We start from the raw sequence: 25,255 nt of genomic DNA, 5'->3' as shown, positions 1-25,255 counted from the left end.
CATGGACATCACCAGAGGGTCAATACAAAAATCAGATTGATTATATTCTTTGCAGCCAAAGATGGAGAAGCTCTATACAGTCAGCAAAACAAGACCTGGAGCTGACTGTGGTTCAGATTGTGAACTCCTTATGGCAAAACTCAGATTTAAATTAAAGAAAGAAGGGAAAACCACTAGCCCTTTCAGGGATGACCTAAATCAAATCCTTTATGATTATACAGTGGAAGTGACAAACAGATTCAAGGGATTAAATCTGACAGACAAAGTGCCTGGAGAACTATGGGGGGAGGCTCATAACATTGCACAGGAGGCTGTGATCAAAACCATCCTCAAGAAAAAGCAATGCAAAAAGGTAAAATGTCTGAGAAGGCCAAATAGCAGAGAAATGAAGAGAAGTGAAAGATAAAGGAGAAAAGGAAAGACATACCCATCTGAATGCAGAATTCCAAAGAATAGCAAGAGATAAGAAACCATTCTTATATGAACAATGCAAAGAAATAGAGGAAAACAGTGGAATAAGAAAGACTAGAGATCTCTTAAAGAAAATTAGAGACACCAAGGGAACATCTCATACATGGGCACAATAAGGGGCAGAATAGTATGGACCTAACAGAAGCAGAAGAAATTAAGAAGAGGTGGCAATACACAGAACTATACAGAAAAGGTCTTAATGGCCAGGATAACCATGATGGTGTGATCACTCACCCAGAGCCAGCCATCTTGGATTGTGAAATCAAGTGGGCCTTAGGAAGCATTACCATGAACAAACCTAGTAGAGGTGATGGAATTCTAGCTGAGCTATTTAAAAAATTAAACTATGATGCTGTTAAAGTGCTGCACAATATGTCAGCAAATTTGGAAATCTCAGCAGTGGCCACAGGACTGGAAAAGGTCAGATTTCATTCCAATCCCAAAGAAGGCCAATGCCAAAGATTGTTCAAAATACCACATAATTGCACTCATTTCACATGCTAGCAAGGGAATGCTCAAAATGCTTCAAGCTAGGCTGCAACAGTACAAGAACTGAGAATTTCCAGATGTACAAGCAGGATTTAGAAAAGGCAGAGGAATCAGTGGTTAAATTGTCAACATCCACTGGATCAAAGAAAAGGCAAGAAAATTCCAGAAAAACACCTACTTCTGCTTCATTGACTGTGTTAAAGCCTTTGACTATGTGGATCACAACAAACTGTGGAAAATTCTTTTTTTTTTTTTTTTTAAATTCTTAAAGAGATGGAAACCAGACCACCTTACCTGTCTCCTGAGAAACCTATATGTAGGTCAAGAAGCAATAGTTAGAACCGGACATGGAACAACTGACTGGTTCAAATTGGCAAAGTAGTACACCAAGACTGTATATTGCCACCCTGCTTATCTAACTTATATGCAGAGTATATAATGCAAAATGCCAGACTGGATGAAGCTGAAGCTGAAGCTGGAATCAAGATTGCTGGGAGATATATCTGTAACCTCAGATATGCAGATGACACCACCCTTATGGCAGAAAATGAGAGGAACTAAAACACCTCTTGATGATGGAGAAAGAGAAGAGTCAAAAAGCTGGCTTAAAACTCAACATTCAAAAAATGAAAATCATGACATCCAGTCCCATCACTTCATGGCAAATAGATGGAGAAACAATAGAAACAGTGACAGAATTTATTTTCTTGGACTCCAAAATCACTGTGGATGGTGGCTGCCACCATGAAATCAAAAAATGCTTACTCCTTGGAAGAAAAGCCATGACAAACCTAGACAGTGTATTAAAAAGCAGAGATATCACTTTGCTGACACAGATCCATAGAGTATTCACATATGGATACGAGAGTTGGACCATAAAGAAGGCTCAGTGCCAAAGAATTGATGCTTTCGAACTGTGATGCTGTAGAAAACTCTTGAAACTCCCTTGGACAGCAAGGAGGATGAAACCTGACAATCCTAAAGAAAATCAATCCCAAACATTCATTGGAAGGACTGATACCGAAGCTGAAGCTCCAATATTCTGGGTACATGATGCAAAGGGTTGACTCACTAGGAAAAACCCTGATGCTGGGAAAGATTAAAGCAGGAGGAGAAGGGGACGATAGAGGATGAGATGGTTGGATGGCATCACCGACTCAATGGACATGAGTTTGAGCAAACTCCAGGGGATAATGAAAGATGGGGAAGCCTGGCATGCTGCATGCCATTGGGTCAAAAAGAGTCAGACATCTGAGAGACTGAACAACAATAGGAACAAGTATGTACTATGGATGTTCCTTAAAAATCTATCAGTACAGTTAACATACAATCTAATTGTGAACATAGATTCAAAGAATACTTGATTTAGAAAAGATGTTCTTTGCAGCACTATTTACTGTAGCCAAGACATGGAAGCAACCTAAATGTTCATTGACAGGTAAACGGATAAAGAAGATATGGTATGTAATGGAATATTTCCAGCCATAAAAAGAATGAAATAATGCCATCTGCATAATGTGAATGGACATAGATTATCATACTGAGTGAAATAAGTCAGATGTAGAAAGACAAATACCATATATCAGTTTTATGTGGAATCTAAAATAGGGATACACATGAACTTATTTACAAAACTGAAATAGACTCTCAGACATGGAAACCAAATTATGGTTACCAAACGGGATAGTGAGCATGGGGAGAGACATAAATTAGGAGCTTGGGCTTAACATATACACACCACCATATATAAAATAGGTGACCAACAGTGACCTACTGTATAGCACAGGAAATCGTATTCAATATTCTTACAGTAACCTTTACTTTTTTAATTGAACACTAAGTATTTTTATTGATGTGTTGTTGATTTACAGTGTTATGTTAGTTTCTCAAGTACAGAAAAGTGATTAAGATATACATATATATATTCTTTTTTATATTCTTTTCATTATGTTCTATTGCAAGATATTGAATATTGTTCCCTATACAACACAATAGGACCTTGTTGTTTCTAGGTCAATATATAACACTTCATTCAATATATAACACTTTGCATCTGCTACTCTTAAACTCCCAATCCACTCTCTGCCAGTAGCCCACCTCCTTGGCAACCACAAGTCTGTTGTCTTTGTGAATCTGTTTCATAAATAATTTCATTTGTGTCATATTTTAGATTCCACAAAAAAGTGATATCATATGGTATTTGCTTTCTCTTTCTAACTTACTTTGTTTAGTATGATAATCTCTAGGTTCATCGATGTTGCTGTAAATGCCATTTCTTTATTCTTTTTTATGGTCTTATATGTATACCATATCATGTTTATGAATTAATTTTTCAATGGACATTTAGGTTGCTTTCACGTCTTGGCTATTATAAATAGTGCTGCTATGAACAAAGGGGTGTATTTATCTTTTCGAATTATAGTTTTGTCTAGATACATGTGCAGAAGTAGGACTGCTGGATCACGTGGTAATTATATTTTTGTTTTTATTGACTCATTTTTATTTATATATTTTGATTAAGCTGTGCAGCATGCAGGATCTTTTCTCAACCAGAGATTGAACCTGGGCTCCCTGCAATGGAAGACTATAATAACCTTTAATGGAAATGTCCGAAAAAGAATGTATGTCAGTTCAATTCAGTCGCTCAGTCGTGTCCGACTCTTTGAGACCCCATGAATCACGGCACGCCAGGCCTCCCTGTCCATCACCAACTCCCAGAGTTCACTCAGACTCATGTCCATCGAGTCAGTGATGCCATCCAGCCATCTCATCGTCTGTCGTTCCCTTCTCCTCCTGCCACCAATCCCTCCCAGCATCAGAGTCTTTTCCAATGAGTCAACTCTTCACATGAGGTGGCCAAAGTACTGGAGTTTCAGCTTTAGCATCATTCCTTCCAAAGAAATCCCAGGGCTGATCTCCTTCAGAATGGACTGGTTGGATCTCCTTGCAGTCCAAGGGACTCTCAAGAGTCTTCTCCAACACCACAGTTCAAAAGCATCAATTCTTTGGTGCTCAGCCTTCTTCACAGTCCAACTCTCACATCCATACATGACCACAGGAAAAACCAGAGCCTTGACTAGATGGACCTTTGTTGGCAAAGTAATGTCTCTGCTTTTGAATATGCTATCTAGGTTGGTCATAACTTTCCTTCCAAGGAGTAAGCGTCTTTTAATTTCATGGCTGCAGTCACCATCTGCAGTGATTTTGGAGCCCAGAAAAATAGTCTGACACTGTTTCCACTGTTTCCCCATCTATTTCCCATGAAGTGATGGACCAGATGCCATGATCTTCGTTTTCTGAATGTTGAGCTTTAAGCCAACTTTTTCACTCTCCACTTTCACTTTCATCAAGAGGCTTTTTAGTTCCTCTTCATTTTCTGCCATAAGGGTGGTGTCATCTGCATATCTGAGGTTATTGATATTTCTCCCGGCAATCTTGATTCCAGCTTGTGTTTCTTCCAGCCCAGTGTTTCTCATGATATATTCTGCATATAAGTTAAATAAGCAGGGTGACAACATGCAGCCTTGACGTACTCCTTTTCCTATTTGGAACCAGTCTGTTGTTCCATGTCCAGCTCTAACTGTTGCTTTCTGACCTGCATACAAATTTCTCAAGAGGCAGATCAGGTGGTCTGGTATTCCCATCTCTTTCAGAATTTTCCACAATTTATTGTGATCCACACAGTCAAAGGCTTTGGTATAGTCAATAAAGCAGAAATAGATGTTTTTTACATATACATATTACTGAATCACTGCTGTGAGCTTGAAAGTAACACAATGTTGCAAATGAACTATCAACTAAGAAACAAAAGGTTATGCAGAGAGGAGGAATTAACATAATCCATAAATTGCAATGTCTTGGGTTTTACCTTTTTATGCAAAGGAAGAAGAAAACCCTGACTAAAGATTCTACCAGGGACACACCTAGGAAGGGCCAGCACCAATGAGAAGAGGGGCCACAGACTCTGTCCACCACACAACAGAGAGAATAGTCATGTCAAGTGAAGAAGCAAAGGCCTTGAGACCAGAGTCAGCCTTGGACCCTGTCCCAAATTCTATTACTATGACTTGTACTGTCTTGCACAACAAGGAGCTGACTCCATTTCTATGGTTCTTCTTTTATAATCTGAGTTTTGTGTGTGCAGAGTATATTTTTGTGTGGGCCCAACATCTCTGCTGCTGCTGCTGCTAAGTCGCTTCAGTCGTGTCCAACTCTGTGTGACCCCAAAGACAGCAGCCCACCAGGCTCCGTCGTCCCTGGGATTCTCCAGGCAAGAACACTGGAGTGGGTTGCCATTTCCTTCTCCAGTGCATGAAAGTGAAAAGTGAAAAGTGAAAGTGAAGTCGCTCAGTCGTGTCCGACTCTTAGCTACCCCATGGACTGCGGCCCACCAGCCTCCTCCATCCATGGGATTTTCCAGGCAAGAGTACTGGAGTGGGGTGCCATTGCCTTCTCCTAGTTCTTCCTTTTTCATGAGATGAGCCATGTGGTTTGTTCACCAACTGTTGTGCCAGGGGGAAAGGGCTGCATGTGAAATGAGTGCAAATGTCTGGTAGTTTGAACATTTTTTGGCATTGCCCTTCTTTGAAAGTGAAAGTGTTAGCCTCTCAGTCATGTCCAACTCTTTGCAACCCCATGGACGAGGCTCCTCTGTCCATGGGATTCTCCAGGCTAGAATACTGGAATGGGTTGCCATTTCCTTCTCCAGGGGATCTTCCCCACCCAGAGATGGAACCTGGGTCTGCTGCATTGCAGGTGGACCATTTACCATCTGAGCCACCAGGGAAGCCCTTCTTTGGGATTGGAGTAAAAACTGACCTTTTCCAGTCCTGTGGCCACCTCTGAGTTTTCCAAATCTGCTGACACATGGAATGCAGCACTTTAACAGCATCAGCTTCTAGAATTTGAAATAGCTCAACTGGAATTCCATCACCTCCACTAGATTTGCTCACAGAAATGCTTCCTAAGGCCCACTTGACTTCACACTCCAGAATGTCTGGCTCTTAGTGAGTGACCACACCATCATGTTTATCTAGGTCATTAAGGTTTATCTAGGTCATTAAGGTTGTTCTTGTATAGTTCTGTGTATTCTTGCCACCTCTTCTTAGTATCTTCTGCTTCTATTATGTCTTTATCATTTCTGTCCTTGTGCCATCTTTGCATGAAATGTTCCCTTGATATCTCCAATTTTCCTGAAGAGGTCTCTAGTCTTTCCCATTCTATTGTTTTTCTCTATCTTTTTGCAGTGTTCACTGAAGAAGGCCTTCTTATCTCTGCTTGCTATCCTCTGGAACTCTGCAATTAGTTGGGTATATATTTCCTTTTCTCCTTTGTCTTTCATTTCTCTTCTTTCCTCAGCTATTTGTAAAGCCTCCTCAGACAACCACTTTGCCTTCTTGCATCTCTTTCTCTTTGGGATGTTTTTGGTCACTATCTCTTGTACAATGGTACAAACCTCCATCCATAGTTCTGCAGGCATTCTGTCTACTAGATCTAATCCTTTGAATCTATTTGTCACCTCCACTATATAATCATAAGGGATTTGATTTAAGTCATACCAGAATAACTTAGTGATTTTCCCTACTTTCTTCAATTTAAGCCTGAATTTTGCAATAAGGAGTTCATGATTTGAGCCACAGTCAGCTCCAGGTCTTGTTTTTATTAACTGTATAGAGCTTCTCCATCTTTGGCTGCAAAGAAAATAATCAATCTGATTTTGGTATTGACCATTTAGTGATGCCTATGTGTAGAGATATCTCTTTGTGTTTTGGGGAAAGGATGTTTGCTATGACCAGTGTATTCTCTTGACAAAACTCTACTAACTTTTGCCTTGCTTCATTTTGTACTCCAAGGCCAAACTTGCCTGTTACTTCAGGTATATCTTGATTTCCTAATTTTGTATTCCAGTCCCCTATGATGAAAAGGACATCTTTTTTGGTGACAGCAAAACTGTTTTAACTGATTGTTGAGTTTGTCATCAGATTCCTTGGTCAATACAAGGCCAATATAAGTCCTTCATAATTCTCATCACTGACTCTTCAGATATTCCTACGATCTATAAAATGTTTCCACATCAGCATATACCTTCATGTTTGTTTCCTACATTCAATTCACCTACTTAATTAATTCTGAAGTTTCTATGATGACAAAATGTTGCAAAACCAAATGGTTCTTGATTTTCAAAACTATTTTGCAGGGGAAAACTTACTATAATCCAGACAATGTTGTGCTTCTCTAATATAACCATCTAATGACTCACATACAAAATAAAATTTCCTCATTGAAGGATCCCCTTTCTAATCTAAATGAAATCTTGGGCTGCTGCTGCTGCTGCTAAGTCACTTCAGTCGTGTCCGACTCTTGCGACCCCATGAACTACAGCCTACCAGGCTCCTCCATCCATGGGATTTTCTAGGCAAAAGTACTGGAGTGGGGTGTCATTGCCTTCTCCGGAAATCTTGGGCAGATGGTTCAATTCTGGGGATTCATGGATTCAATCTCTGCTTCTGACTTTGTTATTGTTGTTAGTTATATTGACTGTGTCCTATATCATCTATAGAATAACAACCTCTCCTGCCTCCCAATGTATATTCAAAACTCCAACTAAAACAATGATGTCTAAATGACTTGATCATATCTATGTTGTTGTTGGTTAGTCACTAAGTCATGTCTGACTCTTTTGCAATCTGCATGGACTGTATCCTGCCAGGCTCCTCTGTCCATAGGATTTCCCAGGCAAGAATACTGGTGCGGGTTGCCATTTCCTTCTCCAAGGGATCTTCCTGACCCAGAGCTCAAACATGCATCTCCTGCTTGATGGGTGGATTCTTCACCACTGAGCCACCTGGGAGGCCTGATATAAAACAACGGGCATGCACAATGCACATAGAGGATGAAACTGGTGTACACCCTATTGGACAACCTAGAACTGACTATCAGTCCTTGCCAAGCATTCCACTAGATTAACCCCTAAAAGGAGAGAGAGAACTCAGCTATAAAGACCAGGCATTGAGGGACATGATGGATCCAGGGCAACTAAGTAACTACTCTGGTATCAGGGGACCAAATATTTGATCACTAATGCTTTCTATCGAAAAATTAATGACCAAAAGATGTTGAAATAAAGTGTATATTTTAAAGCAGGACAAGAAAAGATTAAGCATGAAATTCTGTCTGTGTGTTTGTCTGGATCCCCTCCCTTCCTCCCTGACATGCAACGTGTGTCTGCATTACACATTAACTAGAGCTCCTCAAAGGTGGGAGCACCTACTCACCTGGAAAGATCAGTTGCTTTTATTTTTCTTCTGACACTAGCACTGTAACTTCTTAAATCACTATTCTGTTTTCTGCCCACGGATGCCACCAAGTAAGTATCATTAAAATTTTCACCCTCTACTGCTGTCAGAGTTTCCTAAAGAGCCCAAACAATTTGGCAAGTTCTTCATCAGAGGTTTGAGCTTTGAAACAACTGATGCAAGTCTGAGGAACCATTTTGAGCAGTGGGGAACCCTCACGGTCTATCTGTGGTGATAAGGGATCCAAACACCAAGTGCTCCGGAGGCTTCAGGCTTCTCACATATGCCACTGTGCAGGAGGTGGGTGCAGAGAGGAGTGCAAGGCCACACAAGGTGGATGGAAAAGTTGTGGAACCAAAGACGGCTGTCTCAAGAGAAGACTCTCAAAGACCTGGTGCCCACTTAACTATGAAAAAGATTTTTGTTAGTGGTATTAAAGAAGACACTGAAGAATATCACCTAAGAGTTTATTTTGAACAGTGTGGGAAATCTGAAGTGATTGAAATCATGAAAGATTGAGGCAGTGGTAAAAAGAGGTTTTGCTTTGATGACCATGACTCTATAGACAAGACATGACTCTATAGACAATGACTCCTATAGTCATTCAGAAATATACCGCACTATGAATGGAATTCCCAGGTAGTGCTAGTGGTAAAGAATCCGCTTGCCAATACAGGGAAACTTGGAGATGCAGGTTCGATCCCTGGGTCAGGAAGATCCCCTGGAGAAAGAAACGGCAACCCACTCCAGTTTTCTTGCCTGGAGAATCTCATGGACAGAGGAGCCTGGCAGGCTACAGTCCATGGGGTCACAAAGGGTCAGACACGACTAACTCGACTTAACATACACGCTGTGAATGGCCATAACTATGAAGTATGGAAAGCCCTATCTAAGCAAGAAATGGCTAGTGCTTCATCTCGTCAAGGAAGTAACATTGTTCTGGAAACTGGTGGTGGTCACAGGTGGTTTTGGTGGAAATGACAACTTTGGTTTTGAAGGAACTTCAGTGGTTGAGGTGGCTTTGGTGGCAGCCCTGGTAGTGGGGAATATGGCGGTCGTGGGATGGCTATAATGGATTTGGTAATCACGGTAGTTATGCAGCAGGCAGTCCTGATTATGCTGGAGAAGGCAGAGGCTGTGGAAGTGATGGACAGCGTTATGGAAACCAGGGCAGTGGCTATGGTGGGAGAGGCAGCTATGACATCTATAACAATGGAGGATGTGGAAGTGGTTTTGGCGGTGGTAATAGAAGCAATTTTGAATATGGTGGAAGTTACAGGGATTTTGGCAGTTGCAACAATCAGTCTTCAAATTTTGGAACCATGAAAGGAGGAAACTTTGGAGGCAGAAGTCCTGGCCAAGGTTCCAGCAGTACCTGTAGTTATGGCGGTGGCAAAAGGTTTTAATTATAGCCAGAAAACAAAGTTTAGCAGGAGAGTCAGAGAAGTGACAGGGAAGCTAGATGTTACAACAGATTTATCAACTCAGTGAAACACAGTGGTAGCAGGGCCTAACTGCTGCAAAGTAGACCTGTTTTAGACAAGACTCACTGTGTATGGGCAAAAAAAACTCAAGGACTCTATGTGTGACAAACTGTATAACAGGTTAGTTGAGTTTCTGTTCTGTGTTAAGTGTAAAGCAGTCCAAAAAAGGGTTTTAATGTAGCTTTTTTGTGTACCCATATTGTTAATTGCTGAATGCAATAGTTTGATTATGATGCTAAATAACTGTGTCTTTTTAAAAAATGTGCTGTGTAAAGTCAGTATACTCTGAAGACATTTTGGTAAACTATATCAACAGTGTGAAGTTAGAATTCTTCAGGATGATGCCAGGTTCTATTCAAAATTTATTTACAACCTGCTTGAGGGTAGAAATCATTGGCTTCAGAAACTTTGATGTAGTTGAACTGACAGTTAGTTACCGTGTTGTGACCTGGAATTTACCGTTAAAAGGGTCACCCAAGCAGAGTCATGGAGTTTTTGATTATTAATATGATTGATCCGCTGGATCATTGAAAAAATAAGAGAGTTCCAGAAAAAACATCTATTTCTGCTTTATTGACTATGCCAAAGCCTTTGACTGTATGGATCACAATAAACTGTAGAAAATTCTGAAGGAGATGGGAATACCAGACCACCTTATCTGCCTCTTGAGAAACCTATATGCAGGTCAGGAAGCAACAGTTAGAACTGGACATGGAACAACAGACAGGTTCCAAATAGGAAAAGGAGTACGTCAAGGCTGTAGATTGTCACCCTGCTTATTTAACTTATATGCAGAGTACATCATGAGAAACGCTGGACTGGAAGAAGCACAAGCTGGAATCAAGATTGCTGGGAGAAATATCAATAACCTCAGATATGCAGATGACACCACCCTTATGGCAGAAAGTGAAGAGGAACTCAAAAGCCTCTTGATGAAAGTGAAAGTGGAGAGTGAAAAAGTTGGCTTAAAGCTCAACATTCAGAAAATGAAGATCATGGCATCTGGTCTCATCACTTCATGGGAAATAGATGGGGAAACAGTGGAAACAGTGTCAGACTTTATTTTTCTGGGCTCCAAAATCACTGCAGATGGTGACTGCAGCCATGAAATTAAAAGACGCTTACTCCTTGGAAGGAAAGTTATGACCAACCTAGATAGCATATTGAAAAGCAGAGACATTACTTTGCCAACAAAGATCCATCTAGTCAAGGCTATGGTTTTTCCAGTGGTAATGTATGGATGTGAGAGTTGGACTGTGAAGAAGGCTGAGCACCGAAGAATTGATGCTTTTGAACTGTGGTGTTGTGCAGTTGGACTGCAAGGAGATCCAACCAGTCCATTCTGAAGGAGATCAGTCCTGGGATTTCTTTGGAAGGAATGATGCTAAAGCTGAAACTCCAGTACTTTGGCCACCTCATGTGAAGAGTTGACTCATTGGAAAAGACTCTGATGCTGGGAGGGATTGGTGGCAGGAGGAGAAGGGGACGACAGAGCATGAGATGGCTGGATGGCATCACTGACTTAATGGACATGAGTCTGAGTGAACTCCGGGAGTTGGTGATGGACAGGGAGGCCTGGTGTGCTGCGACTCATGGGGTCACAGAGAGTGGGACACAACTGAGCAACTGAACTGAACTGAACTGAATATGATTGTTGGCACATCCTATGCAATATATCTAGTTGAATTATGGTACCAGATAAAGTTATAGATGGGAATGAAGTTTGTGTATAATCCATTATCATGTATAATCAATAAATTATTTAATACCTTCTTGAAAAAAAGGATAGAGTTCTTTCCTAGCTCTGTAAGAGTCATGCTGACTTGCTGCTCTCTTTGCATGTGTTTGCCTGCAGCATGTATGTGTCCTTGATGACTTTTATGTAAAATATCAGTATGTCATTTTGATGTATGATCCTTTGTCTCAAAAACACATATGACTCTGCCTTATACATATGACTATGCCTTCAACTTCTAACAGGTGGAAGAGTTCTCAGAGCTTTCTGAGAATCTGCCTCCCAAGTTATAATCCTCAGTTTGGCTCATATAAAATTCTCTTTTTTCTTAACTTGATAGCTAATTGAATAAAAAATGTGAAGATGGAACACAGTCCATATGTCCAAAATGGGTATTTACTAAACCTAAGCATTTAGCAAAATTTCTAGAAGAGTCTGAAGTAATGTTATGGTCTTTATTAGAGACCCAAGGCCTTGGGCCAGTTCCTAGGGGAGCCCCTAAATGTGGAGGGAAAGTCTGCCCCTGGGGTCAGGTAGTCAGTTCCTTCCCACTCATGCAATCTGGACTGGTCCTTGAATGGCTCATGTTTCATCTTATCTACCCATGGGTGATGATATTTACCTCTCAGAATTTCTAGGACAATTAAACAAGAGGAGAAAAATTCTAGACCTAAGACACCCTTAGCATATTAGTCACAACCAGTTCCCAACCTCCCCGTCCTCTCTCACCAGTCACCAAAGGATAAAAAAGTTAGTTTCTGGCCCACATGTTCTAGATTGAGAGCCTGTGTGATCAGGCTGTAGTTTTCCTCAACATCCAAGAAATCCTATATAGTGAACATAAATACAAGGAAAATCACTTCAGCATATGATCTCTGAATATTTTTTGTTATAGAGCTTTTCTATGTTATAGAGCTTTTTCTATGGGCTAGATGCATCACACACATCATCTTATTTAATACTGTTAGGATACATTTTTAAACAAATTATTTCTGTTTTCTCCCTTTCCTAGACCATTTCTATGAGAAACTTAGTGACTATGAATCTTTTGACATCTGTATAAATTTTCATCAAGATAAGCCATTTGCTAGTTTTATAACCCAGAACTATCTCACAATCATTTGGAGTTCATCCCTTTTGAAATGTAAACACCTGAGGTGACACCTCACTCTCCTTGTCACTGTAGAGTGTAACCTAAGTACCTTTCGTGAAGCTGTATATATAAAACCACAATGAAGTGGCTTTTAGTAATTATTTGTATATTTATAATTTAATGATTTGTAATAAAATCAAGCTAATGTAAAACTAAGTTTTCTTTTAGGTAAGCTACTAAATTTAGCTAGACTTCAGTTTTTTAACCCAAAAACAGTAGACAAATTGTAACACAGCTAAACAAAACTTTATTAGAGGGTTCTAGGTACCTTCACCCAAAGCATTTTGCTGCAAATATTTTTGCCTCACAACTGACGGGCCATAAGGCATTTTTTCCCTGAAAGATAAAATAACTGTTTGTCAGTTTAGTTTCAACTGGTTGAAATCCATTAGGATCTCTTCCAGTTAATGACATTATTAGTGGTTTATCAAGCTGATAAATGACAATGATCTGCCCCAGAAGTTGGTTTACTTTGAAACACACTACCTTGCATGAGAAAGAGGCCAAGGGTCTTGAAGGCACAGAGTTGAAATCACATTTCCCACAGAACTTTAGAATGTCTGTTAACGAACATATGACAATCTGCCAGGAACAAGCACTGTAGAAGAGTTCACAGTGCAACACAGAGAATGAACAAACACACATCCTAGTGTTTGGAAACTGACACCTCTCTTAAGGAAGGAGGACATTTCAGTGAAAATGTGCAATGACAAATCAACAAGTAAAAAAATATATTTATAAAACAGTGTGAACAAAAGACATGGAAGATAAGTGCTTAGGTACAATCCGCAGAATAAAATAGTTATTTGTGCAGTATTGCCATGGATACATACACTATTTACTTCTTGTTATTTTAACTTTTAAGGTAAAATTGCCTTATCAGTTATTTGACAAGAATGTTTGTGGCAAAGATGTTTACAACAGCAACAAAAAAACATGTTTACAGCAAAGTACTTACCCAGACAGGACATTAGAGATCCCAAACCTCTCAATTTTCACCTGGTGTTCTGGTAGTAGGCCACATTGTCAGGACTTTGGAAGTCATGAAAACACAGGTGAGGAAACAAAGTCTCCTGATTAGTCACCATCTAGTATTTCTAAGTCGGAGAAGGCGATGGCACCCCACTCCAGTACTCTTGCCTGGAAAATCCCATGGACGGAGGAGCCTGATAGGCTCCAGTCCATGGGGTTGCTAAGAGTCGGACACAACTGAGCGACTTCTCTTTCACTTTTCACTTTCATGCATTGGAGAAGGAAATGGCAACCCACTCCAGTGTTCTTGCCTGGAGAATCCCAGGGATGGGTGGGCTACTGTCTCTGGGGTCTCACAGAGTCAGACATGACTGAAGCGACTTAGCAGCAGCAGCAGTATTTCTAAGTAAAACTATATTCCATGCCTTTCTGAGAATGACTGAAAAGTCGAGCTTCTCACCTTTGTTCTCACTGGCATCCTCTGTGTGGGACTGGCCCAACTTCCAGAGGTCCTGGTTAGTTGGTCTGTAATGCTCCCTTCAGTTCAGTTCAGTTCATTTCAGTTGCTCAGTTGTATCCAATTCTTTGTGACCCTATGGACTGCAGCATGCCAGGCCTCCCTGTTCATCACCAACTCCCGGAGTTTACTCAAACTCATGCCCATTGAGTCAGTGATGCCACCCAACCATCTCAGCCACTGTCGTCCCCTTCTCCTCCTGCCCTCAATCTTTCCCAGCATCAGGGTCTTTTCCAATGAGTCAGTTCTTCGCATCAGGTGGCCAAAGTATTAGAGTTTCAGCTTCAGCATCGGTCCTTCCAATGAATATTCAGGACTGATTTCCTTTAGGATGGACTGGTTGGATCTCCTTGCAGTCCAAGGGACTCTCAAGAGTCTTCTCCAACACCACAGTTCAAAAGCATCAATTCTTCGGTGCTCAGCTTTCTTCACAGCCCAACTCTCACATCCATACATGACTACTGGAAAAACCATAGCTTTAACTAGATGGACCTTTGTTGGCAAATGTGGGTGTTTTTTAAAACAATGATCTCTCTAGATAATTGTAAGCCTTGCTAAGCCTTGTCTGTCCCCTTCCCAGTGGCTCCCTTCCATCTGAAGGAACTCCTTGGTAAGGCAGTGCAGAACAACTTCATTTTTAATCTGGCAAATCCATGATTCTGAGTTAGGACATGTTCATGGGCTGACTTAACTGACAATCTAAGAGGTGCAATCTGAGCCAGGGAGGAGACCAGGAGAGGAAGGAGAGAAGAGCAGCTGCTCACTGCTCGAAGGTCATAGGCTGCAGATGAGGAGTCAAGCTTGAGGAAGTGATCAGCCTAAAATCAGGTTTGAGTGGTGGTTGAACCTAAGCGGATCTGACTCCAAAATCTTCCTGAATCCAACAGTTATGCAAATAGCCTTAAAAATTGTGAAGCTATGATGAGCCATTTGTGGGAATGCTGCTAAGTCACTTCAGTTGTGTCCAAATCTGTGCGACCCCATAGACAGCAGCCCACCAGGTTCTTCTGTCCCTGGGATTCCCCAGGCAAGAACACTGGAGTGGGTTGCCATTTCCTTCTCCAATGCATAAATGTGAAATGTGAAAGTGAAGTCACTCAGTCATGTCTGACTCTTAGCGACCCCATGGACTTATGAAATTGATACTTTGCCTCCATTTTCTACACAAGAAAAATGGAGACATTCAGATGTTAATAATGTGCCTGACACAATCAGGAGCAAGCCCAGAAACTGTGGCTCTGGAGCCATGGCATCCAAGGTGGCAGCCAGCACCCACCTGAAGCATTGAGATGTGCTGTGAGTAAAAATTCTCACCAAATTTTTAAGATAAGTAAAATGTATTAATATAATAAGTGTTTGTGTCAATTACATGTTTAAATGATAATATTTTTGATACATTTGTTTACATAAAATGCATTATTATAAGTAACTCCAGGTCTTTCTTTTTGCTTTTCTAATGTGGATACTAGAAGATATAAAAACATGGGTTCAGGATCCTGTCCTCCTAATCCCATATGGCACTCAGTGCAGAGGATGCTGGTATTTCTGGGCTTCATCACCAAGTAACTTCATGATCCTGAGTAAGGCACTTTATACACCCAAGAGTGAATTTCTTAGTCTGAAAAATGGGGGAGGAAATACCCTCACCACAAGATCTGCAAGAACCAAGCGTGATAACATACACACACAGAGGCAGTGACAGATCCTGGCACTGATGGAAGGCTGGCAGTGCTAGAAGTGCAGGACACACTCCCTTCTGAACAGTACTCCATGCAAACAGCTCCAGTGGTGTAACCCAGGGCTTATGTGCTTTCCAAACTGCTGGACACACCACGGTGTACTGTGAAATCAAGTTTGGGGGATATTACCAGCGTCAAAAAAAGAAAAAAAAAACAGAAAACATTAAAACACTTCTCTGGTTAAGGGAAAGAATAGTTGTCAGGAAGTTTTGATTTTGTATGGAGGGTAAGGGGGGGTTGCTATAAATGAACTAAGAAAACCCTTTCTTCCTGTGGAGAATGGAGAACAGCCTTTGGGAGCCCCTGGAATTGATGAGCCTTCCTTGGTGGCTCAGATGGTAAAGAATCTGCCTATAATTCAGGAGACGTGGGTTTGATCCCTGGACCAGGAACTTCCCCTGGAGAAGGAAATAGCCACTCTGATATTCTGGCCTGGGGAATTCCAACGACAGAGGAGCCTGGTGGGAAACAGTCCCTGGGGTAGCAAAGAGTCGGACATGACTGTGAAACACACACACACACACAAACTCTTTATGGGACTGGCAGAGGAATGACATAGAGAAGAAACTCATGAAGGGCTAGGAGGAAAGTCGGCAGAGAGCCAGGAGAGGGGCTCCTGTGGGTGCAGGAAGGCAAGGGCTTTAGGGCGGCCACCAGGTGGGCCTGAACCATGTCCCCTATGGTGGCAAGGTGCAGGGGCGATCAGGGGCAGTGGCCAGTGACCAGGCCACCAACGGAGCCCCACCCTGAAAGCGCAGACTGCGTTCCCCTGGCTCTGTCCCTGCAAACCCCACCCTCACCAGGTCCTAGCCCTTATTGTGCCTGCTGGTCTTACCACCACGCCCCCATTACCGGAAGTCTCTTTCAGGGAGTAGGTATGGCAAGATGGCAATCTTAGGCGTTTAGTGGATCAACAGCCGCTGTTCAGAAAGTACCACTGCCTTCACAGGAGCGGGCTTCACTTAGCAGCTCTGTGGATGCACGTGGACTCTCGCATCTGCTTGAGGTGACCAGGAGGGCACCGGAAAATTGGGATGAGGAGAGCTTCTAACAGGGCATTGCACAGGCTGTAGGCCTGCACCGCAGGTAGCTGCAGCCTGGGCCGCCAGAAGCACAGAGCCGGTGGGCGGGGGCCCTCCCTGGGGACCTGCTGGAGTAGGTGGGAACAGCTGTCCCAGGGCTGTCTCATCGGCCTCCTAGCCAGGAAGCCCTAGCCTGTGGCTTGCAGGTGGCTTCCTGGGTCACAGGCAGGTGTGAAAGGTAGGTGCTGATCGGACACAAGACCCCATCACTTTGGAGAACTCTTTTGAAAAGATGCAGTGTGCCTTAAGGTATCAAAGGCTCTTGTGTTTATTTGAAAATAAACTTTTCAACAGAAAACTTCATTCCTCTTTTTCATGTAATAGGAATTGACATCTGTAGTAGGCAAATTAATGGCCCTCCTAACATGTCCCTATCTAAACCCTGGAAGTTGTGAATATGCTAGGTTATACAGCAAAGGGCAAATTATCCTGGATTATCTAAGATATGAAATCACAAGGCTCCTCAAATGTGGAAGAAAGAGGCAGAGAAGGAGCTATGAGGATGGAAGCAAGGTCAGAAAGAGAGATCTGAAGATGGCAATGCTTCTGGCTTTGAAGATTGGAGAGAATGAGGAAGGGGCCAAGATTCAAGGAATTCAGGAAGCTTCAAAGCTGGAAAAGGCAAGGAAATAGCCCTCTAGAGCCTCCAGAATATAACACAGCCCTGTTAGCACCTTGATTTAGCCTGTGAGAGCAATGTCAGACTCCTGAGGTATAGAACTGTAAGATAAGTTGTGCTGTTTTTAGCTACTAAGTTTGTGGTAATATGTCACAGCAGCAATAAGAAACTGAAGCAACATCCTACATGAGGAAACACTGATCTACAGCATACTCCAATCTACCTAATATCCCAATCAAAAAGGAAAACAGATACCAGGCCTGTGTGACCCTGGGTCCTGGTAGCCATCACTGCTCTCTGCGCATTCACAAGCCACCATTCATAACCCACGTCTGGGATCCTGCCTTCATGTCCCTTGGGTGCACAAAGAAAGCCTGATTCATCTTGGTTAGTGCCAAGGTCACACTGTACATAAAAAAGGATGAGCATGGCATGCCCCAGTTTTTTAAACAAGAGGGTTATACATACAACTTGTATACACTTGAATATTTCTGAAAGGATGAATGAGAAGCTTGCTAAAGAGAGGGCCTCAGTTTGGGGTCTGAACTAGGAGGGAGATTCTTTGTACTGTACACACTTTTGTGCGTGTGTGTTTTTCAGTATTTCTATAGTTTTATCTGGTACCACTTCTTTACATGATCACGTGCTCTTTCCCTACAAAACACAAACAACTAAGGAAAGAGAAAACAGGCAGAACACAGGTAAAGGCATGTGGGTCAGGAGCAGCATACATGAAAAAGCTTGGGGGAGTGAGTCCGCATTCAACTGTGGGTGCTACATGGGCCAGTGTGGCAATCAATCTGTTATATCTCCACTGGGAATTTCCCTTACTAAGCCATGTTGTCTTTTATTGGAAGACAGGATATTCAGGGTTCTGCAAAGGGGCGGTGACTCACATAAGCATGGTGGTAATTGATGAAACTGCTCCGCTCGGCAGCCCCCCTGTGAAAGAGAGTAGGTATGAGAATCCAGATGTCATACTCTCCCATGGATGCTCCTTTACAGACAGACAGTGTGTTTTCTAGGCCTCCAATTTCTTACCTCAACTTGAGAAATGCTGGATATTCAACATCAGGTTAAAATGGAAAATAAGACCAGATAAAAAGACCAATGTGAAAAGTTTCTGGGAGTGAGAATTTTTCAGCATTGACCAAAGTCACAAATGGAGTGGTAAAAATTCATTTCCAAGGACTCAGTAGCAATAAGGTAGAGCTTTGCCTGCTGGGACTCTCAGACTAATGTGTGAGGTGGGTCATCCCCACAGACACCCTCTACTGTGTAGTGGAAATATCTGCAAAAGCCGTTGTGGACAAACAGTCATGAGCTTGTGCTTGCCATTTCCACAATGTGAACTAACTTCATCACATTCACTTCTTCTTCATCTCAATTTTAAAATCACTGGGGGAAAAAAGTTGTCGATGAAACTGTGCGCTAATGCAAACAAATGGTGGGGGGAAGGTAAAAGTAATAAGTAAAATCTACTGAATGACATTTGATTGGAGAAGAGCCCTTTTGTAATGATTTATTCTCCAGGCTAACATATCCCTGGCTTTCCGTATATCCACTAATTTTCTAGAGGAAAAGAATGGAGCCAGATAATGTAGAAACAGAAGACAGGACAAGTATCCTCAACTTTAGTATTAAATAGTAATTATGAGATGGTTGGATGGCATCACCGACTCGATGGACATAAGTTTGAGCAAGCTCCAGGAGTTGGTGATGGACAGGGAAGCCTGGCATGCTGCCGTCAATAGGGTTGCAAGTGCTCTGGATACTGGGGCACCTACAGCCAAATTTGGATCCTGCATCTAAGTACTCTTTGTTTCTAAGTGTTCTTCCAGAGTTGGTGTTTTGATCCAGAATTCCAAAGAATTATTACCCAAAAACTCTTACCCAAAAATTTATTACCAAAAAAATCTTACCCAATACTTAATTTGGGCTAACAGTCTTTATAAGGAAAGAAACAACCTCTCCCATCCTTGTGAATAAATTCTTGCTAGCCTAACTGTCATCTCTAACTTTTAGGAGACGCACACTGACTGAAACCACCCACTCTGGCCAGAAAACACCATAACCATTAGCATGAGGTATTTTATGACAGGAGGTTCTGGTAAGGAACACGGAACTAACAAGCCACCACCAACTGGAAGAATTCCAGAGAGGTCAAAAGGAGATGCCAAGTGTCCTACCACCTCCCAGAATCTTTCTTGCTGGCATCCATCTTGGCTGAGCCATGTGTGTACCCCCAGGAAGGACACTGAGTCAGAACGATTGGCCAAAGACAACCCAGAAATTAATCCCATCTAACCATAAAAGCCAAGACTGTGAGCCACATGTCAGAGCGGTCCTCCTGGGTTCCCTTACCCTACTGTTCTCCACCCGGGTGCCCCTTCCCAATAAAGTCTTTTGCTTTGTCAGCACATGTGTCTCCTTGGACAGTTCATTTCTGAGTGTTAGACAAGAGCCAATTTTTGGTCCCTGGAAAGGGTCCCCCTTCCTGTAACATAACCCCTGGTTTTTCTGGCTGATGTCTGTTGCTGAGAACCGTGCTAGAGCTAGAGGGCCAGCACTTGTTCAGTGCGGCTTCTAGCCATTTGCAGACTTGCTAACCCAGCACAGGGCTCAGAAGCAAAGCCACAAAGAGGTTGTGTCCCAGAAATATCTCTGCTGATTAGAATCTTGTCTAAACTTAGTTTATTAACAGAATCAATGTTTCAAGCAAAAATGCAGTTCCTCTAGTCTCCTGTGTTCCCTGGTCTGTGATGTGTTCCTGGAGGTGATGGGTTGATTATGGAGACTCTGACGAAAAAGTTTTTATATTAATAGTTTGCTATTAATTTTTATATGTGTTTAAGAAACTATTACTAGCAAAATATTGCTGTTAAGCAACCAAGTAAAAGGAATGATTATATTCAAAAAGTCAAATCAGAAAACAATATTAAGAAAGATAGATTTAAAGCATAGATAGCCATGAAAAATACCATGAGTCATAGGTCAGTGACTGATGCTGGGAAGTGCAAGGTGTGTGTGAGGGTGGTCCTTTGCAGGTCTTGCACAGGCCAGTACATCAGACAGCACATAGCAAGCTCCTTCACTCTATAGACCCTGCTCCCAACCTCTCCAGCTCCCTAGACTTTATCTCTTGATTTGTTCACTGTTTTTCACTGGAAGAGTCTCCTGCAATTTTACCTCTCTTACACACCATTGTTTTCACTTTTCCATATTCTCTTCCAGGAAGAGGCCACTTGCCTGAAACTATTTGCATGCATATTTTTCCATGGTTGTTTTTTATCACGCAGATAGTTTACATTTTGGCTTTATTTCATTCAGTATTATATCAGAATCATTTTCCATTTGCAAATAGTTTTCATTTTTAAGGGTTAGTTGTTTCCATTTTTTAGAAATGAGTACCATTGGACACATAGCTCTTGCTTTCTACTGAGCTTTTAGGCTTTTTTAGAGAATAAATTCATGTAAGTGGCATGAATGAGTCAGAGCATATAAGTTTTCATTGGTCCTTTTTTTCCTATTTATCTAATTTCTTTTATTATTTAATAAAAATGGAAAATCAAGGGTTCAATTTTCATTCAGTAAATATCATTTGATCCTTAGGCAGTTTTGTTGCAGAAAGTGAAGTCCATGAATTTAGAATGATGGTAGCAATTCATCAACGAAGTAATCAGTTTTCACACAGTTTCAAAAATTGCAGCAATTTCCTTGAACTGTCTGTAGAAATCCTGACACTGTGGAATTGTCATTTCAAAGGACTTGTTCCACCTTGAGCATCACTGTAACATAAGGATACTTAAGTGATCTGCAGCTGTCCAAGCTCACAGCCATACCCAGCTTCCACTGAAAATCTATGAGTTGGTTGGTGACCTTGAACTTAGCATCCATCTGTGGCTCACTAGACCCCTCCATTGTAGGGTCCAGGGCTCTCACCACTCACTCAGGTGGAAGCTCCTGGGGCCATCTCATCATCAGTTCTGAATTGTCCACACCATTAAGCTTGAGTCTTCTTAGACCCTAAAATTAATGATTGTTTTTGTTCTTATAGGCAAAGAACATTTTCAAAGAAAGGGGTAAAATGTTCAGTGGAAAAATGACAAAAGATGTGAATGTTTCCTCAGAGAAGAAGGAATACACTTTGCTATAAGCATATGATAAATTCTCAACCTAAATGATCATTAAAAATTTGCAAATTCAAGCAAAAAAAGATACCTAGCAAGGTCTGAAAAGTTTGAGGACACATCCTGAATATAAGGTTGGGGAAACAGCCACTTTCATTAAATTTCTGCAGATATGTTAACTGACAAGATTTGGGGGGAGGATAATTTGATAATCACCACCAAAACTTAAAATGTAAATGCTTTCTGATCCAACAATTCTAAGACTAGATCTTGGAGACTCACAAAAGTTCATAAAGGTAAATAAACAACTGTATTTATGTCAATATAATGTTTAATAGTAAAAAGTGGAAGGATTTTAAACCTCCACCCACAGAAGACCTGGTTGAATAAATCATGATACATGTACCTCAAAACACTGCCCCTGACAGAGGAGAGGTCTGAAATATAGTACAGACATCTGCCAGGGTCAGTCCCAAGAGACACAGTTGGTGTGAACTCTTAGTTGCATGATGTAGGATCTAATTCCATAGCCACGGATTGAACCTAGGTCCCCTGCATTGGGAGTGTGGAGTCTTAGTCACTGGACGACCAAAGAAGTCCTCACAGTATTTCCTTTCTCAATAGAACTTGCCAATGAGTTCATTCTTTTTCCCTTAGTGAGTCTCCAGTGACCAAAATACTAGCCTAGGTATCAGAAAACTAGCATTCTGCTACTTTCACTGAATGAGTCACTGGATTCCACACTGTGCCAGAAGCTGGCCGGGAAATAAAATCTTGTCATTTATGGATGAGAAAAACTGCAGCACAAAGAGTACAGATGACTGCCAGAGGGTGTTGAGAATGCAGTCTGAGAAAACTGGCCAGCACTGACTTCTCTAGCCTTGCTCTCTGCTGCACGGAAACAGAACTTGTGCCACAAGCCCAGCTTTCCATGCATGACAGCCTCCACACTCTGACCACTGTCCACAGAGGTTAGATGCAAGCCCACATGCAAACATTGCCGTACCTTTGTCCTGAGACCTACTGCTACACCTCTGTCTGACTCTACCCAGATCCATACCTGCCGAAGGCCAGCCTCCAGAGCAGGGCTTCTGGCCATGATGGAATGTTCTGGACATGCACTCAACATGCCACCACAAACCACAGATGCTTGAGCACTTGAAATGTGACCACTACAACTGACGGACTAGGTTTTTTATTTTATTTAGTTTAATAAACATACATTTAAATAGTCATGCATAGTTACTTGCTACTGTGTTGGGTAAATGACACTCTAAAGGTACAGCCTTTGCTTTAAGAACTCTGACAAATCTGACTACAACATGTTGGATTGTGGTTAGCTGGACCGTGTAAATTACTTATGGGGAATTTCATGTGCAATACAAGAAGGAAGAATAGAAAACAAAGAAAGCAGGAGAAACAGAAGAGAGGAATGAAAGTGCCTGTTTTTGAAGTGTGGCAAAATGATAGGGCCGCCAGTGTCTGTGGTTGCATCTGAATGGCCACGGTCAGTGCCCCGGGCATGTGTGAAGGCTGGCTTTGCAGCCACTAAGAAGGGGCTTTGCTGCTTCCAGCCTCTCAGTACAACCTGCCGCAAGTGGAAGCTCATTCCCGTGCCTTGCTATAGGACCAGCCTAACCAACACTTCCTGTACCTACATGTACACCCAAAATGTTATTGGATATGATGGCTTACAAATCTTGTTGTACATAGAATGGATTGGCACAAAAAGAAGCATAGCTTAGTTTCTCCATGATCCAGTCTAGTGTAGAGTGGGGTTGGGGTTTGCAATAACAACAATAGGCTGACTCGCTCTGCCGGTCAACTCTCATTTCTCTCTTGGGTTCCTCTACCATCTGTGGTATGCATCAATATATCCCAAAATGAGCAACAAAATGGACCATTTTCAAGGCAAGTACTCTCAAAAACACCTGAAAATTCATGTGGGGACCCCATTTGTTTTTGTGGGTTTTTTTGGGGGGGGACCCCATTTGGGATTAGACTTCTCCAATTTCTTAGAGCGTACAATTGTAAGTCAATTTCAGTTTACATATTTTTTTACCTTTAAAAAATACATCTATTCTTTTTCATTTGTTTTAGTCATATATGTAACTTACAAATATAGTCATAAAATAGACGATAGGTATATAGATAGCCATTTTCTACCCCAAAAGTATATAATATTCCCCTATATTTTCTAATATACCTTTATAATTTTTTGAATGTTTAATTTTTTAATATTTGTGAAATTTAAATTTGCTAATAATGAGAAAGAAAGCTGCCAAACTTTTTATCAGTTCTTTAAACATTAATATATTTCTTTTTTTCCACCCATGTAAAACACTTTCTTCAATATTTACCATATTCCTAGATGTACATCAGCTTTTTCTAGATCTGAGATTTTTGTTTCTTGTTCCATCTATCTCTATCAATTTAATTAATACAGTTTTCAAAATTCCTAAAATTCTTCTTGGCTGTTGCTGTACATTTTCTCTTCTAGATGAATATTAGTATCCGTTTGTCAAGTTTAATTCTAAAATCCTTTAGGTAATTTGATTGCTTATTTTCTAAGCCTAAACAGTATGTGCTGTGCTTAGTCACTCAGTCATGTCTGACTCTTTGGGACTCCATGGATTGTAGCCCACCAGGCTCCTCTGTCCATGGCAAGAATACTGGAGTGGATTACTAAAGATCCTCCTCCAGGGAATCTTCCCAACCCAGGGATCGAACCCAGGTCCCACATTGCAGGCAGATTCTGTACCAACTGAGCCACCAGGGAAGCCCATGAATACTGGAGTGGGTAGCCTAACCATTCTCCAGGGGATCTTCTCAACCCAGGAATCTAACCAGAGTTTCCCACATTGCAGGTGGATTCTCTTCCAGCTCAGCTACCAGGGAAGCCCAAGCCTAAACAATATAGTGAGAAGTTAAATGTTACCCACTATGAATCTTGCCTCCTCCCAGCCCTTACCAACCACATTTCCACACCACACATTGCCGGCAGAAAACAGCACTCCTCACACAAAACATATCCTATTTCCACTCATCCTGTGTTCTGCCATGATGCCAGGCCAATCCCTATGTGTTATGGCTGCTGTGGTCTTTCTTGTTGCCTTTTAACCCAAGGAGTCCACTTTGGAGGATCAGTCCAAAGCAAATAGATATGCCTTCAAGTGAAAATGTATGTATACCTCAGCATTATTATTAATAGAGAAAATACCCCTAAATATAGGCATAGAAAAGATCTGTGAAGCAAATACATGCCACTAGCCATGCCAGGCAGACCAAGTTTGGACTAGCTGGTAGAATGCCCAGCCATAAGTGGCCACTGTCAGTGGAGCTTGGTGCTACCCTCATAGTGGCATCTACAGAGACTTCAGGTGGCCTGGAGACACTTCATGAAAAATGTTAAATAGAAAAGTGGGGACTTCCCTAGTGGTCTACTGGCTAAGACTCTGTGCTCCCAATGCAGGAGCCCCGGGTTCAATCCCTGGTCAGGGAACTAGAACCTGCATGCTACAACTAAAGATCCCACATGCTGCAACTAAGAGCTGGTGCAGCCAAATAAA

At 41.6% G+C, this 25,255-nt stretch overlaps 1 pseudogene; it reads right to left on the bottom strand.

Annotated features, from left to right (window-relative positions):
* Nucleotides 1-21,216: 21,216 nt before the first annotated feature.
* On the bottom strand, nt 21,217-21,512 carry LOC133235336 (COMM domain-containing protein 6-like; annotated as a pseudogene).
* Nucleotides 21,513-25,255: the final 3,743 nt, after the last annotated feature.

Source organism: Bos javanicus, chromosome 2, assembly GCF_032452875.1.
Source record: "Bos javanicus breed banteng chromosome 2, ARS-OSU_banteng_1.0, whole genome shotgun sequence".
Taxonomy (NCBI): domain Eukaryota; kingdom Metazoa; phylum Chordata; class Mammalia; order Artiodactyla; family Bovidae; genus Bos; species Bos javanicus.
This window is presented reverse-complemented; position numbering and strand designations above follow the sequence as displayed.